The sequence below is a fragment of the Chiloscyllium punctatum genome, chromosome 36 (assembly GCF_047496795.1).
Source record: "Chiloscyllium punctatum isolate Juve2018m chromosome 36, sChiPun1.3, whole genome shotgun sequence".
NCBI classification, from domain to species: domain Eukaryota; kingdom Metazoa; phylum Chordata; class Chondrichthyes; order Orectolobiformes; family Hemiscylliidae; genus Chiloscyllium; species Chiloscyllium punctatum.
The window spans coordinates 37,196,863-37,211,039 of NC_092774.1; the positions used below are offsets into that span (position 1 = coordinate 37,196,863).

Below are 14,177 nucleotides of genomic sequence, written 5' to 3' on the forward strand. Positions count from 1 at the left end.
GTGAACAGCAAAGTTCTGGAGCACAACACATACATTCAAAGACCGAAAACATCCAGGTCCTGATTAATCAGATTGCATTGTAGTGCATGTTTGCAAAACATCCACTTGCAATGTCCTACAAAAGAGTGACAAAACCCATCCCTGTCAGCCCAGGATAGAAAATCCGAAGGGATGAACGTTTGCTGATTTTCTGAAGATTCACAGAGCTTGGACTGGGTTTTGGTGATTGTTTCTTTTCCACTCCCAGGAGCCGCAGTGTTTGAGGCGTTGAGTTGGGGAGAATAAAATGTGCCCGTGAGCAGCATGTGGGGCTATTTCAGCTTCCCCTCATATGACTGCGCTGTGAGTTGACTCAGATGTTCTCAGGGACATTTACTGACGCGAGACAGTGAAAGGATTCTCATTCCCGCAGATCGGGAATTCAAACCGTATGCCGGCTACAGGACAATGAGAAAGATTAATTGGGGTGTGTGAAGAAGCTGTGAGCTGCATTTCAAACAGGGAGGTGGAGTCAGATGCATCATCCATTGGCCCCGGCCCTGTGCGTATCTCACGCCACCATGCTGCAGAGTTCTGACGTTAGCACGGACATGCGCAGCAATGGGTTCATTCACAAGGCGAACAACCAAAGATAATCACCGTCACTGATTCCCTTCCACAGGCCCAACTTGGTGAAGCAGTATCTTTCACTGGCAAAGGAAACACCCTTGTCCTCAGGTGCCTGCTTCATTTCGATCACGATTTCAAGCACCTCACTGTTCTAGTCTCATTTCCAAACACTTTGCTCATAGCCTCAAAAGAAGCTCTGCGGGTATCTGCTTGTTCCACCCGAACAGGCAGTGGGTTGCAGATTCCCACCAGTCCCAATTTGAGTGAAATATTTTTCCCCCTCCACTGATTTGAATCTTAAAGAAGAAGCCGGGGAGCAAGCTCCCTTTCTTTTCGACGACATTTCTCATTTTGTACTCGGCAGGGTTCACACCTGCGAGGGGAAACCGCAATGGATTTCATGTACATCGCATTAACCACTCGGCCCACGAATACAGAACCACACTGACAGCTTGACTTCCCAGGCCTGTCTGCCTATGGAGCTGAGAAAGAGTGAATCATCGCAGAGTTTGTTTGAATCCAATCACTTCACAGTGATTCGAAAGGGTTAAATATCGGCACATGGTGTTTGCAGATATTTCGGTGTTTCACCCCAAAAGATGAAATGAACTTTCAGTTAGAAATTGCAGGAGGAACTCAGCAGGTCAGGCAACATCTGTGGAAAGAGAATCAGAGGCAACATTTCAAAATTGTGTTTTCACCGACAGGTACTGTCAAACCTGCCTAGTTTCTCTTTTGGTCTCGTCTTCTCAGCAAACGCAGTCCCTTCCGTTAGACATCAATTCAATTCAGAAACCCCTTTGTGGAGAAGATTTCCGTTGGGGGAAAATTTTCCTGACGCCATTAAAAGCGCACAGCTTCGAAGCCAAAGAAGGGCAGCGAACACACCGCCCCTGGGTGGGCTCGAACCACCAACCTTTCGGTTAACAGCCGAACGCGCTGACCAATTGCGCCACAGAGACAGGCGCTGACTTGGGCTGCACCATCGCCTGGTGATTTTATACTTCAGCCTCCCCGCCGAGAATTACAATTGTCGTCTATCAGTTTTACTTTTCCATAATCAAGCCTGGGAGATCTCTTGTGGAGATACCGGGGACAGTCTGCAGACACATCCATGTCACGAGGAACTAGCTTTCTTACTCCGGGGCCGTCGCCCTTCCAGCCTTTCAGTGTTTTGCCTGTTCCCGAGTTCTCTCGTTGGCTCGCAGGGGAGAAGGGGTTTGAATTCATGATGTGCAGGAACGACAATTCTTTCATTGTCTCAGATCAGTTCATGTGCCAAGAACATCAGAGTCAACCTCCCGGCCTCGTCAACAAGGGGACGGTGTCTGGACAGTCTCTGCTCAATCGGACCGGTCATCTTTCATTCTCCTCGAAATCCGCTTCGCAAAGTGTTTCTAAAGGTTCACAAAGCTGGAGACTGGGATTTCTGTGTTGCTTCATGAACATTTGAACATTTTTCCATTTCCGAACTGACAATATTTTGCCAAAATCTCTTCCAATTGTACGCCTTGCCTCATGTCCAGGGATGAGGAATTTCCATTTTGGGGAGACATTCCCAAGGTGGAGAATGTTCGCTTTGGAGCAAAGAAGGAAAACTGGAGATTTCCTGGGGCTGTTGGTCACGATGGAGGAAGAAGCGGTGGGAATGGGCAGTTTAATGATCAGAAGAACCAATTGCCACTGACCAGAGTCAGTTACCAGAGGACAGGGATTGAAGTTCTTGAATGAAAAGCAGCACTTGTGCCTAATAAACACAGAGAATACTGCAGAAAGCCAACGGGTCGAGCAGCATCTGTGGAAAGGGAACCAGAGCTGACGTTGTGAGTCTGGTACGTTGTTTGTTCAGAACCCGAGTTTCCTGCATGGCAATCAATTCCCAGACATGAGAAAACGGGTCTTTATTGAGACGGGTTTTGTGAAGTTTGAGCGATAATGCAACCAACAGGAAGTCATTTAAAATCGCTAGCGAAGAAATCATAGCCAGCAGGTTACCACCCTGGGCGGGGAGCCCCAAAGGATCTCTACGCCAACACCTTAAGTGTTCGGCCACAACTACACGCCCAAAGTTGTGGTCTAAACTTTCTCATGGAATAGTTCTAACAGGAAAGGTGAGTATTGGGATTGTCCTGTCCGCGCCATAGCCCCAACGGTTCCTGTTGCCCTGGATTTGATCAGGACAGAGGAGGCTGATGGGAGATCGAATTGAACTACACACATTGATGAGAGATAGAGCGGCTGGGAAGGATCCATTCCCATGCGTAGAGAGATTAATAATCAGGGCCGAAAATAAGGAGCCACTTCAAGAAATTTGGGGTTCATTCAGCAAAGCTAATGTATGACTGTTCACAGAAAATTGTGATGAAAGTCTCTCGAGTTATTTTGATGAGAAGTGTTGATGATGCTAATACAATCGATAGGATGAACGTAGATTGGTAAATGTATTTGGTGACAGTTCTGTTCTAGCCCTGTGAGCGAAACCTGGATCTGAAGGAGTAGAAGGGACATTAACAACATCGATCTGAAATTGGACACGTGACAAGGAACAGAGCCATCATGAACAGTTGGCTTTTGAACTGGAGAAGGTTTCTCGTGAAATTCGCTTGAGGCTTGAGGTATGCAAGGTCAAGATAATTTAGGTAAAACACGGAAACGCTATCCTCATTAGCAGACAGTGAAAGGATTACAAGACACAAATTAAACATTTTCGACAAGTGATACAGGGGACTGGGAAGATAAGTATTATAAACTGTGAACAGCAAAGTTCTGGAGCACAACACATACATTCAAAGACCGAAAACATCCAGGTCCTGATTAATCAGATTGCATTGTAGTGCATGTTTGCAAAACATCCACTTGCAATGTCCTACAAAAGAGTGACAAAACCCATCCCTGTCAGCCCAGGATAGAAAATCCGAAGGGATGAAGGTTTGCTGATTTTCTGAAGATTCACAGAGCTTGGACTGGGTTTTGGTGATTGTTTCTTTTCCACTCCCAGGAGCCGCAGTGTTTGAGGCGTTGAGTTGGGGAGAATAAAATGTGTCCGTGAGCAGCATGTGGGGCTATTTCAGCTTCCCCTCATATGACTGCGCTGTGAGTTGACTCAGATGTTCTCAGGGACATTTACTGACGCGAGACAGTGAAAGGATTCTCATTCCCGCAGATCGGGAATTCAAACCGTATGCCGGCTACAGGACAATGAGAAAGATTAATTGGGGTGTGTGAAGAAGCTGTGAGCTGCATTTCAAACAGGGAGGTGGAGTCAGATGCATCATCCATTGGCCCCGGCCCTGTGCGTATCTCACGCCACCATGCTGCAGAGTTCTGACGTTAGCACGGACATGCGCAGCAATGGGTTCATTCACAAGGCGAACAACCAAAGATAATCACCGTCACTGATTCCCTTCCACAGGCCCAACTTGGTGAAGCAGTATCTTTCACTGGCAAAGGAAACACCCTTGTCCTCAGGTGCCTGCTTCATTTCGATCACGATTTCAAGCACCTCACTCTTCTAGTCTCATTTCCAAACACTTTGCTCATAGCCTCAAAAGAAGCTCTGCGGGTATCTGCTTGTTCCACCCGAACAGGCAGTGGGTTGCAGATTCCCACCAGTCCCAATTTGAGTGAAATATTTTTCCCCCTCCACTGATTTGAATCTTAAAGAAGAAGCCGGGGAGCAAGCTCCCTTTCTTTTCGACGACATTTCTCATTTTGTACTCGGCAGGGTTCACACCTGCGAGGGGAAACCGCAATGGATTTCATGTACATCGCATTAACCACTCGGCCCACGAATACAGAACCACACTGACAGCTTGACTTCCCAGGCCTGTCTGCCTATGGAGCTGAGAAAGAGTGAATCATCGCAGAGTTTGTTTGAATCCAATCACTTCACAGTGATTCGAAAGGGTTAAATATCGGCACATGGTGTTTGCAGATATTTCGGTGTTTCACCCCAAAAGATGAAATGAACTTTCAGTTAGAAATTGCAGGAGGAACTCAGCAGGTCAGGCAACATCTGTGGAAAGAGAATCAGAGGCAACATTTCAAAATTGTGTTTTCACCGACAGGTACTGTCAAACCTGCCTAGTTTCTCTTTTGGTCTCGTCTTCTCAGCAAACGCAGTCCCTTCCGTTAGACATCAATTCAATTCAGAAACCCCTTTGTGGAGAAGATTTCCGTTGGGGGAAAATTTTCCTGACGCCATTAAAAGCGCACAGCTTCGAAGCCAAAGAAGGGCAGCGAACACACCGCCCCTGGGTGGGCTCGAACCACCAACCTTTCGGTTAACAGCCGAACGCGCGGACCAATTGCGCCACAGAGACAGGCGCTGACTTGGGCTGCACATCGCCTGGTGATTTTGTAATTCAGCCTCCCCGCCGAGAATTACAGTTGTCGTCTATCAGTTTTACTTTTCCATAATCAAGCCTGGGAGATCTCTTGTGGAGATACCGGGGACAGTCTGCAGACACATCCATGTCACGAGGAACTAGCTTTCTTACTCCGGGGCCGTCGCCCTTCCAGCCTTTCAGTGTTTTGCCTGTTTCCGAGTTCTCTCGTTGGCTCGCAGGGGAGAAGGGGTTTGAATTCATGATGTGCAGGAACGACAATTCTTTCATTGTCTCAGATCAGTTCATGTGCCAAGAACATCAGAGTCAACCTCCCGGCCTCGTCAACAAGGGGACGGTGTCTGGACAGTCTCTGCTCAATCGGACCGGTCATCTTTCATTCTCCTCGAAATCCGCTTCGCAAAGTGTTTCTAAAGGTTCACAAAGCTGGAGACTGGGATTTCTGTGTTGCTTCATGAACATTTGAACATTTTTCCATTTCCTAACTGACAATATTTTGCCAAAATCTCTTCCAATTGTACGCCTTGCCTCATGTCCAGGGATGAGGAATTTCCATTTTGGGGAGACATTCCCAAGGTGGAGAATGTTCGCTTTGGAGCAAAGAAGGAAAACTGGAGATTTCCTGGGGCTGTTGGTCACGATGGAGGAAGAAGCGGTGGGAATGGGCAGTTTAATGATCAGAAGAACCAATTGCCACTGACCAGAGTCAGTTACCAGAGGACAGGGATTGAAGTTCTTGAATGAAAAGCAGCACTTGTGCCTAATAAACACAGAGAATACTGCAGAAAGCCAACGGGTCGAGCAGCATCTGTGGAAAGGGAAACAGAGCTGACGTTGTGAGTCTGGTACGTTGTTTGTTCAGAACCCGAGTTTCCTGCATGGCAATCAATTCCCAGACATGAGAAAACGGGTCTTTATTGAGACGGGTTTTGTGAAGTTTGAGCGATAATGCAACCAACAGGAAGTCATTTAAAATCGCCAGCGAAGAAATCATAGCCAGCAGGTTACCACCCTGGGCGGGGAGCCCCAAAGGATCTCTACGCCAACACCTTAAGTGTTCGGCCACAACTACACGCCCAAAGTTGTGGTCTAAACTTTCTCATGGAATAGTTCTAACAGGAAAGGTGAGTATTGGGATTGTCCTGTCCGCGCCATAGCCCCAACGGTTCCTGTTGCCCTGGATTTGATCAGGACAGAGGAGGCTGATGGGAGATCGAATTGAACTACACACATTGATGAGAGATAGAGCGGCTGGGAAGGATCCATTCCCATGCGTAGAGAGATTAATAATCAGGGCCGAAAATAAGGAGCCACTTCAAGAAATTTGGGGTTCATTCAGCAAAGCTAATGTATGACTGTTCACAGAAAATTGTGATGAAAGTCTCTCGAGTTATTTTGATGAGAAGTGTTGATGATGCTAATACAATCGATAGGATGAACGTAGATTGGTAAATGTATTTGGTGACAGTTCTGTTCTAGCCCTGTGAGCGAAACCTGGATCTGAAGGAGTAGAAGGGACATTAACAACATCGATCTGAAATTGGACACGTGACAAGGAACAGAGCCATCATGAACAGTTGGCTTTTGAACTGGAGAAGGTTTCTCGTGAAATTCGCTTGAGGCTTGAGGTATGCAAGGTCAAGATAATTTAGGTAAAACACGGAAACGCTATCCTCATTAGCAGACAGTGAAAGGATTACAAGACACAAATTAAACATTTTCGACAAGTGATACAGGGGACTGGGAAGATAAGTATTATAAACTGTGAACAGCAAAGTTCTGGAGCACAACACATACATTCAAAGACCGAAAACATCCAGGTCCTGATTAATCAGATTGCATTGTAGTGCATGTTTGCAAAACATCCACTTGCAATGTCCTACAAAAGAGTGACAAAACCCATCCCTGTCAGCCCAGGATAGAAAATCCGAAGGGATGAACGTTTGCTGATTTTCTGAAGATTCACAGAGCTTGGACTGGGTTTTGGTGATTGTTTCTTTTCCACTCCCAGGAGCCGCAGTGTTTGAGGCGTTGAGTTGGGGAGAATAAAATGTGCCCGTGAGCAGCATGTGGGGCTATTTCAGCTTCCCCTCATATGACTGCGCTGTGAGTTGACTCAGATGTTCTCAGGGACATTTACTGACGCGAGACAGTGAAAGGATTCTCATTCCCGCAGATCGGGAATTCAAACCGTATGCCGGCTACAGGACAATGAGAAAGATTAATTGGGGTGTGTGAAGAAGCTGTGAGCTGCATTTCAAACAGGGAGGTGGAGTCAGATGCATCATCCATTGGCCCCGGCCCTGTGCGTATCTCACGCCACCATGCTGCAGAGTTCTGACGTTAGCACGGACATGCGCAGCAATGGGTTCATTCACAAGGCGAACAACCAAAGATAATCACCGTCACTGATTCCCTTCCACAGGCCCAACTTGGTGAAGCAGTATCTTTCACTGGCAAAGGAAACACCCTTGTCCTCAGGTGCCTGCTTCATTTCGATCACGATTTCAAGCACCTCACTCTTCTAGTCTCATTTCCAAACACTTTGCTCATAGCCTCAAAAGAAGCTCTGCGGGTATCTGCTTGTTCCACCCGAACAGGCAGTGGGTTGCAGATTCCCACCAGTCCCAATTTGAGTGAAATATTTTTCCCCCTCCACTGATTTGAATCTTAAAGAAGAAGCCGGGGAGCAAGCTCCCTTTCTTTTCGACGACATTTCTCATTTTGTACTCGGCAGGGTTCACACCTGCGAGGGGAAACCGCAATGGATTTCATGTACATCGCATTAACCACTCGGCCCACGAATACAGAACCACACTGACAGCTTGACTTCCCAGGCCTGTCTGCCTATGGAGCTGAGAAAGAGTGAATCATCGCAGAGTTTGTTTGAATCCAATCACTTCACAGTGATTCGAAAGGGTTAAATATCGGCACATGGTGTTTGCAGATATTTCGGTGTTTCACCCCAAAAGATGAAATGAACTTTCAGTTAGAAATTGCAGGAGGAACTCAGCAGGTCAGGCAACATCTGTGGAAAGAGAATCAGAGGCAACATTTCAAAATTGTGTTTTCACCGACAGGTACTGTCAAACCTGCCTAGTTTCTCTTTTGGTCTCGTCTTCTCAGCAAACGCAGTCCCTTCCGTTAGACATCAATTCAATTCAGAAACCCCTTTGTGGAGAAGATTTCCGTTGGGGGAAAATTTTCCTGACGCCATTAAAAGCGCACAGCTTCGAAGCCAAAGAAGGGCAGCGAACACACCGCCCCTGGGTGGGCTCGAACCACCAACCTTTCGGTTAACAGCCGAACGCGGGGACCAATTGCGCCACAGAGACAGGCGCTGACTTGGGCTGCACATCGCCTGGTGATTTTGTAATTCAGCCTCCCCGCCGAGAATTACAGTTGTCGTCTATCAGTTTTACTTTTCCATAATCAAGCCTGGGAGATCTCTTGTGGAGATACCGGGGACAGTCTGCAGACACATCCATGTCACGAGGAACTAACTATCTTACTCCGGGGCCGTCGCCCTTCCAGCCTTTCAGTGTTTTGCCTGTTTCCGAGTTCTCTCGTTGGCTCGCAGGGGAGAAGGGGTTTGAATTCATGATGTGCAGGAACGACAATTCTTTCATTGTCTCAGATCAGTTCATGTGCCAAGAACATCAGAGTCAACCTCCCGGCCTCGTCAACAAGGGGACGGTGTCTGGACTGTCTCTGCTCAATCGGACCGGTCATCTTTCATTCTCCTCGAAATCCGCTTCGCAAAGTGTTTCTAAAGGTTCACAAAGCTGGAGACTGGGATTTCTGTGTTGCTTCATGAACATTTGAACATTTTTCCATTTCCTAACTGACAATATTTTGCCAAAATCTCTTCCAATTGTACGCCTTGCCTCATGTCCAGGGATGAGGAATTTCCATTTTGGGGAGACATTCCCAAGGTGGAGAATGTTCGCTTTGGAGCAAAGAAGGAAAACTGGAGATTTCCTGGGGCTGTTGGTCACGATGGAGGAAGAAACGGTGGGAATGGGCAGTTTAATGATCAGAAGAACCAATTGCCACTGACCAGAGTCAGTTACCAGAGGACAGGGATTGAAGTTCTTGAATGAAAAGCAGCACTTGTGCCTAATAAACACAGAGAATACTGCAGAAAGCCAACGGGTCGAGCAGCATCTGTGGAAAGGGAAACAGAGCTGACGTTGTGAGTCTGGTACGTTGTTTGTTCAGAACCCGAGTTTCCTGCATGGCAATCAATTCCCAGACATGAGAAAACGGGTCTTTATTGAGACGGGTTTTGTGAAGTTTGAGCGATAATGCAACCAACAGGAAGTCATTTAAAATCGCCAGCGAAGAAATCATAGCCAGCAGGTTACCACCCTGGGCGGGGAGCCCCAAAGGATCTCTACGCCAACACCTTAAGTGTTCGGCCACAACTACACGCCCAAAGTTGTGGTCTAAACTTTCTCATGGAATAGTTCTAACAGGAAAGGTGAGTATTGGGATTGTCCTGTCCGCGCCATAGCCCCAACGGTTCCTGTTGCCCTGGATTTGATCAGGACAGAGGAGGCTGATGGGAGATCGAATTGAACTAAACACATTGATGAGAGATAGAGCGGCTGGGAAGGATCCATTCCCATGCGTAGAGAGATTAATAATCAGGGCCGAAAATAAGGAGCCACTTCAAGAAATTTGGGGTTCATTCAGCAAAGCTAATGTATGACTGTTCACAGAAAATTGTGATGAAAGTCTCTCGAGTTATTTTGATGAGAAGTGTTGATGATGCTAATACAATCGATAGGATGAACGTAGATTGGTAAATGTATTTGGTGACAGTTCTGTTCTAGCCCTGTGAGCGAAACCTGGATCTGAAGGAGTAGAAGGGACATTAACAACATCGATCTGAAATTGGACACGTGACAAGGAACAGAGCCATCATGAACAGTTGGCTTTTGAACTGGAGAAGGTTTCTCGTGAAATTCGCTTGAGGCTTGAGGTATGCAAGGTCAAGATAATTTAGGTAAAACACGGAAACGCTATCCTCATTAGCAGACAGTGAAAGGATTACAAGACACAAATTAAACATTTTCGACAAGTGATACAGGGGACTGGGAAGATAAGTATTATAAACTGTGAACAGCAAAGTTCTGGAGCACAACACATACATTCAAAGACCGAAAACATCCAGGTCCTGATTAATCAGATTGCATTGTAGTGCATGTTTGCAAAACATCCACTTGCAATGTCCTACAAAAGAGTGACAAAACCCATCCCTGTCAGCCCAGGATAGAAAATCCGAAGGGATGAAGGTTTGCTGATTTTCTGAAGATTCACAGAGCTTGGACTGGGTTTTGGTGATTGTTTCTTTTCCACTCCCAGGAGCCGCAGTGTTTGAGGCGTTGAGTTGGGGAGAATAAAATGTGCCCGTGAGCAGCATGTGGGGCTATTTCAGCTTCCCCTCATATGACTGCGCTGTGAGTTGACTCAGATGTTCTCAGGGACATTTACTGACGCGAGACAGTGAAAGGATTCTCATTCCCGCAGATCGGGAATTCAAACCGTATGCCGGCTACAGGACAATGAGAAAGATTAATTGGGGTGTGTGAAGAAGCTGTGAGCTGCATTTCAAACAGGGAGGTGGAGTCAGATGCATCATCCATTGGCCCCGGCCCTGTGCGTATTTCACGCCACCATGCTGCAGAGTTCTGACGTTAGCACGGACATGCGCAGCAATGGGTTCATTCACAAGGCGAACAACCAAAGATAATCACCGTCACTGATTCCCTTCCACAGGCCCAACTTGGTGAAGCAGTATCTTTCACTGGCAAAAGAAACACCCTTGTCCTCAGGTGCCTGCTTCATTTCGATCACGATTTCAAGCACCTCACTGTTCTAGTCTCATTTCCAAACACTTTGCTCATAGCCTCAAAAGAAGCTCTGCGGGTATCTGCTTGTTCCACCCGAACAGGCAGTGGGTTGCAGATTCCCACCAGTCCCAATTTGAGTGAAATATTTTTCCCCCTCCACTGATTTGAATCTTAAAGAAGAAGCCGGGGAGCAAGCTCCCTTTCTTTTCGACGACATTTCTCATTTTGTACTCGGCAGGGTTCACACCTGCGAGGGGAAACCGCAATGGATTTCATGTACATCGCATTAACCACTCGGCCCACGAATACAGAACCACACTGACAGCTTGACTTCCCAGGCCTGTCTGCCTATGGAGCTGAGAAAGAGTGAATCATCGCAGAGTTTGTTTGAATCCAATCACTTCACAGTGATTCGAAAGGGTTAAATATCGGCACATGGTGTTTGCAGATATTTCGGTGTTTCACCCCAAAAGATGAAATGAACTTTCAGTTAGAAATTGCAGGAGGAACTCAGCAGGTCAGGCAACATCTGTGGAAAGAGAATCAGAGGCAACATTTCAAAATTGTGTTTTCACCGACAGGTACTGTCAAACCTGCCTAGTTTCTCTTTTGGTCTCGTCTTCTCAGCAAACGCAGTCCCTTCCGTTAGACATCAATTCAATTCAGAAACCCCTTTGTGGAGAAGATTTCCGTTGGGGGAAAATTTTCCTGACGCCATTAAAAGCGCACAGCTTCGAAGCCAAAGAAGGGCAGCGAACACACCGCCCCTGGGTGGGCTCGAACCACCAACCTTTCGGTTAACAGCCGAACGCGCTGACCAATTGCGCCACAGAGACAGGCGCTGACTTGGGCTGCACCATCGCCTGGTGATTTTATACTTCAGCCTCCCCGCCGAGAATTACAATTGTCGTCTATCAGTTTTACTTTTCCATAATCAAGCCTGGGAGATCTCTTGTGGAGATACCGGGGACAGTCTGCAGACACATCCATGTCACGAGGAACTAGCTTTCTTACTCCGGGGCCGTCGCCCTTCCAGCCTTTCAGTGTTTTGCCTGTTCCCGAGTTCTCTCGTTGGCTCGCAGGGGAGAAGGGGTTTGAATTCATGATGTGCAGGAACGACAATTCTTTCATTGTCTCAGATCAGTTCATGTGCCAAGAACATCAGAGTCAACCTCCCGGCCTCGTCAACAAGGGGACGGTGTCTGGACTGTCTCTGCTCAATCGGACCGGTCATCTTTCATTCTCCTCGAAATCCGCTTCGCAAAGTGTTTCTAAAGGTTCACAAAGCTGGAGACTGGGATTTCTGTGTTGCTTCATGAACATTTGAACATTTTTCCATTTCCGAACTGACAATATTTTGCCAAAATCTCTTCCAATTGTACGCCTTGCCTCATGTCCAGGGATGAGGAATTTCCATTTTGGGGAGACATTCCCAAGGTGGAGAATGTTCGCTTTGGAGCAAAGAAGGAAAACTGGAGATTTCCTGGGGCTGTTGGTCACGATGGAGGAAGAAGCGGTGGGAATGGGCAGTTTAATGATCAGAAGAACCAATTGCCACTGACCAGAGTCAGTTACCAGAGGACAGGGATTGAAGTTCTTGAATGAAAAGCAGCACTTGTGCCTAATAAACACAGAGAATACTGCAGAAAGCCAACGGGTCGAGCAGCATCTGTGGAAAGGGAAACAGAGCTGACGTTGTGAGTCTGGTACGTTGTTTGTTCAGAACCCGAGTTTCCTGCATGGCAATCAATTCCCAGACATGAGAAAACGGGTCTTTATTGAGACGGGTTTTGTGAAGTTTGAGCGATAATGCAACCAACAGGAAGTCATTTAAAATCGCCAGCGAAGAAATCATAGCCAGCAGGTTACCACCCTGGGCGGGGAGCCCCAAAGGATCTCTACGCCAACACCTTAAGTGTTCGGCCACAACTACACGCCCAAAGTTGTGGTCTAAACTTTCTCATGGAATAGTTCTAACAGGAAAGGTGAGTATTGGGATTGTCCTGTCCGCGCCATAGCCCCAACGGTTCCTGTTGCCCTGGATTTGATCAGGACAGAGGAGGCTGATGGGAGATCGAATTGAACTACACACATTGATGAGAGATAGAGCGGCTGGGAAGGATCCATTCCCATGCGTAGAGAGATTAATAATCAGGGCCGAAAATAAGGAGCCACTTCAAGAAATTTGGGGTTCATTCAGCAAAGCTAATGTATGACTGTTCACAGAAAATTGTGATGAAAGTCTCTCGAGTTATTTTGATGAGAAGTGTTGATGATGCTAATACAATCGATAGGATGAACGTAGATTGGTAAATGTATTTGGTGACAGTTCTGTTCTAGCCCTGTGAGCGAAACCTGGATCTGAAGGAGTAGAAGGGACATTAACAACATCGATCTGAAATTGGACACGTGACAAGGAACAGAGCCATCATGAACAGTTGGCTTTTGAACTGGAGAAGGTTTCTCGTGAAATTCGCTTGAGGCTTGAGGTATGCAAGGTCAAGATAATTTAGGTAAAACACGGAAACGCTATCCTCATTAGCAGACAGTGAAAGGATTACAAGACACAAATTAAACATTTTCGACAAGTGATACAGGGGACTGGGAAGATAAGTATTATAAACTGTGAACAGCAAAGTTCTGGAGCACAACACATACATTCAAAGACCGAAAACATCCAGGTCCTGATTAATCAGATTGCATTGTAGTGCATGTTTGCAAAACATCCACTTGCAATGTCCTACAAAAGAGTGACAAAACCCATCCCTGTCAGCCCAGGATAGAAAATCCGAAGGGATGAACGTTTGCTGATTTTCTGAAGATTCACAGAGCTTGGACTGGGTTTTGGTGATTGTTTCTTTTCCACTCCCAGGAGCCGCAGTGTTTGAGGCGTTGAGTTGGGGAGAATAAAATGTGCCCGTGAGCAGCATGTGGGGCTATTTCAGCTTCCCCTCATATGACTGCGCTGTGAGTTGACTCAGATGTTCTCAGGGACATTTACTGACGCGAGACAGTGAAAGGATTCTCATTCCCGCAGATCGGGAATTCAAACCGTATGCCGGCTACAGGACAATGAGAAAGATTAATTGGGGTGTGTGAAGAAGCTGTGAGCTGCATTTCAAACAGGGAGGTGGGTCAGATGCATCATCCATTGGCCCCGGCCCTGTGCGTATCTCACGCCACCATGCTGCAGAGTTCTGACGTTAGCACGGACATGCGCAGCAATGGGTTCATTCACAAGGCGAACAACCAAAGATAATCACCGTCACTGATTCCCTTCCACAGGCCCAACTTGGTGAAGCAGTATCTTTCACTGGCAAAAGAAACACCCTTGTCCTCAGGTGCCTGCTTCATTTCGATCACG

General features: G+C 46.8%; 3 non-coding genes across 3 annotated transcripts; all 3 read right to left on the reverse strand.

Annotated features, from left to right (window-relative positions):
- Positions 1–1,497: 1,497 nt before the first annotated feature.
- On the reverse strand, positions 1,498–1,571 carry trnan-guu (transfer RNA asparagine (anticodon GUU)). Its single transcript has one exon. It is a non-coding gene; the product is annotated as a tRNA-Asn (tRNA).
- A 3,286-nt stretch (positions 1,572–4,857) lies between these two features.
- On the reverse strand, positions 4,858–4,931 carry trnan-guu (transfer RNA asparagine (anticodon GUU)). Its single transcript has one exon. It is a non-coding gene; the product is annotated as a tRNA-Asn (tRNA).
- A 6,644-nt stretch (positions 4,932–11,575) lies between these two features.
- Positions 11,576–11,649, reverse strand: trnan-guu (transfer RNA asparagine (anticodon GUU)). Its single transcript has one exon. It is a non-coding gene; the product is annotated as a tRNA-Asn (tRNA).
- Positions 11,650–14,177: the final 2,528 nt, after the last annotated feature.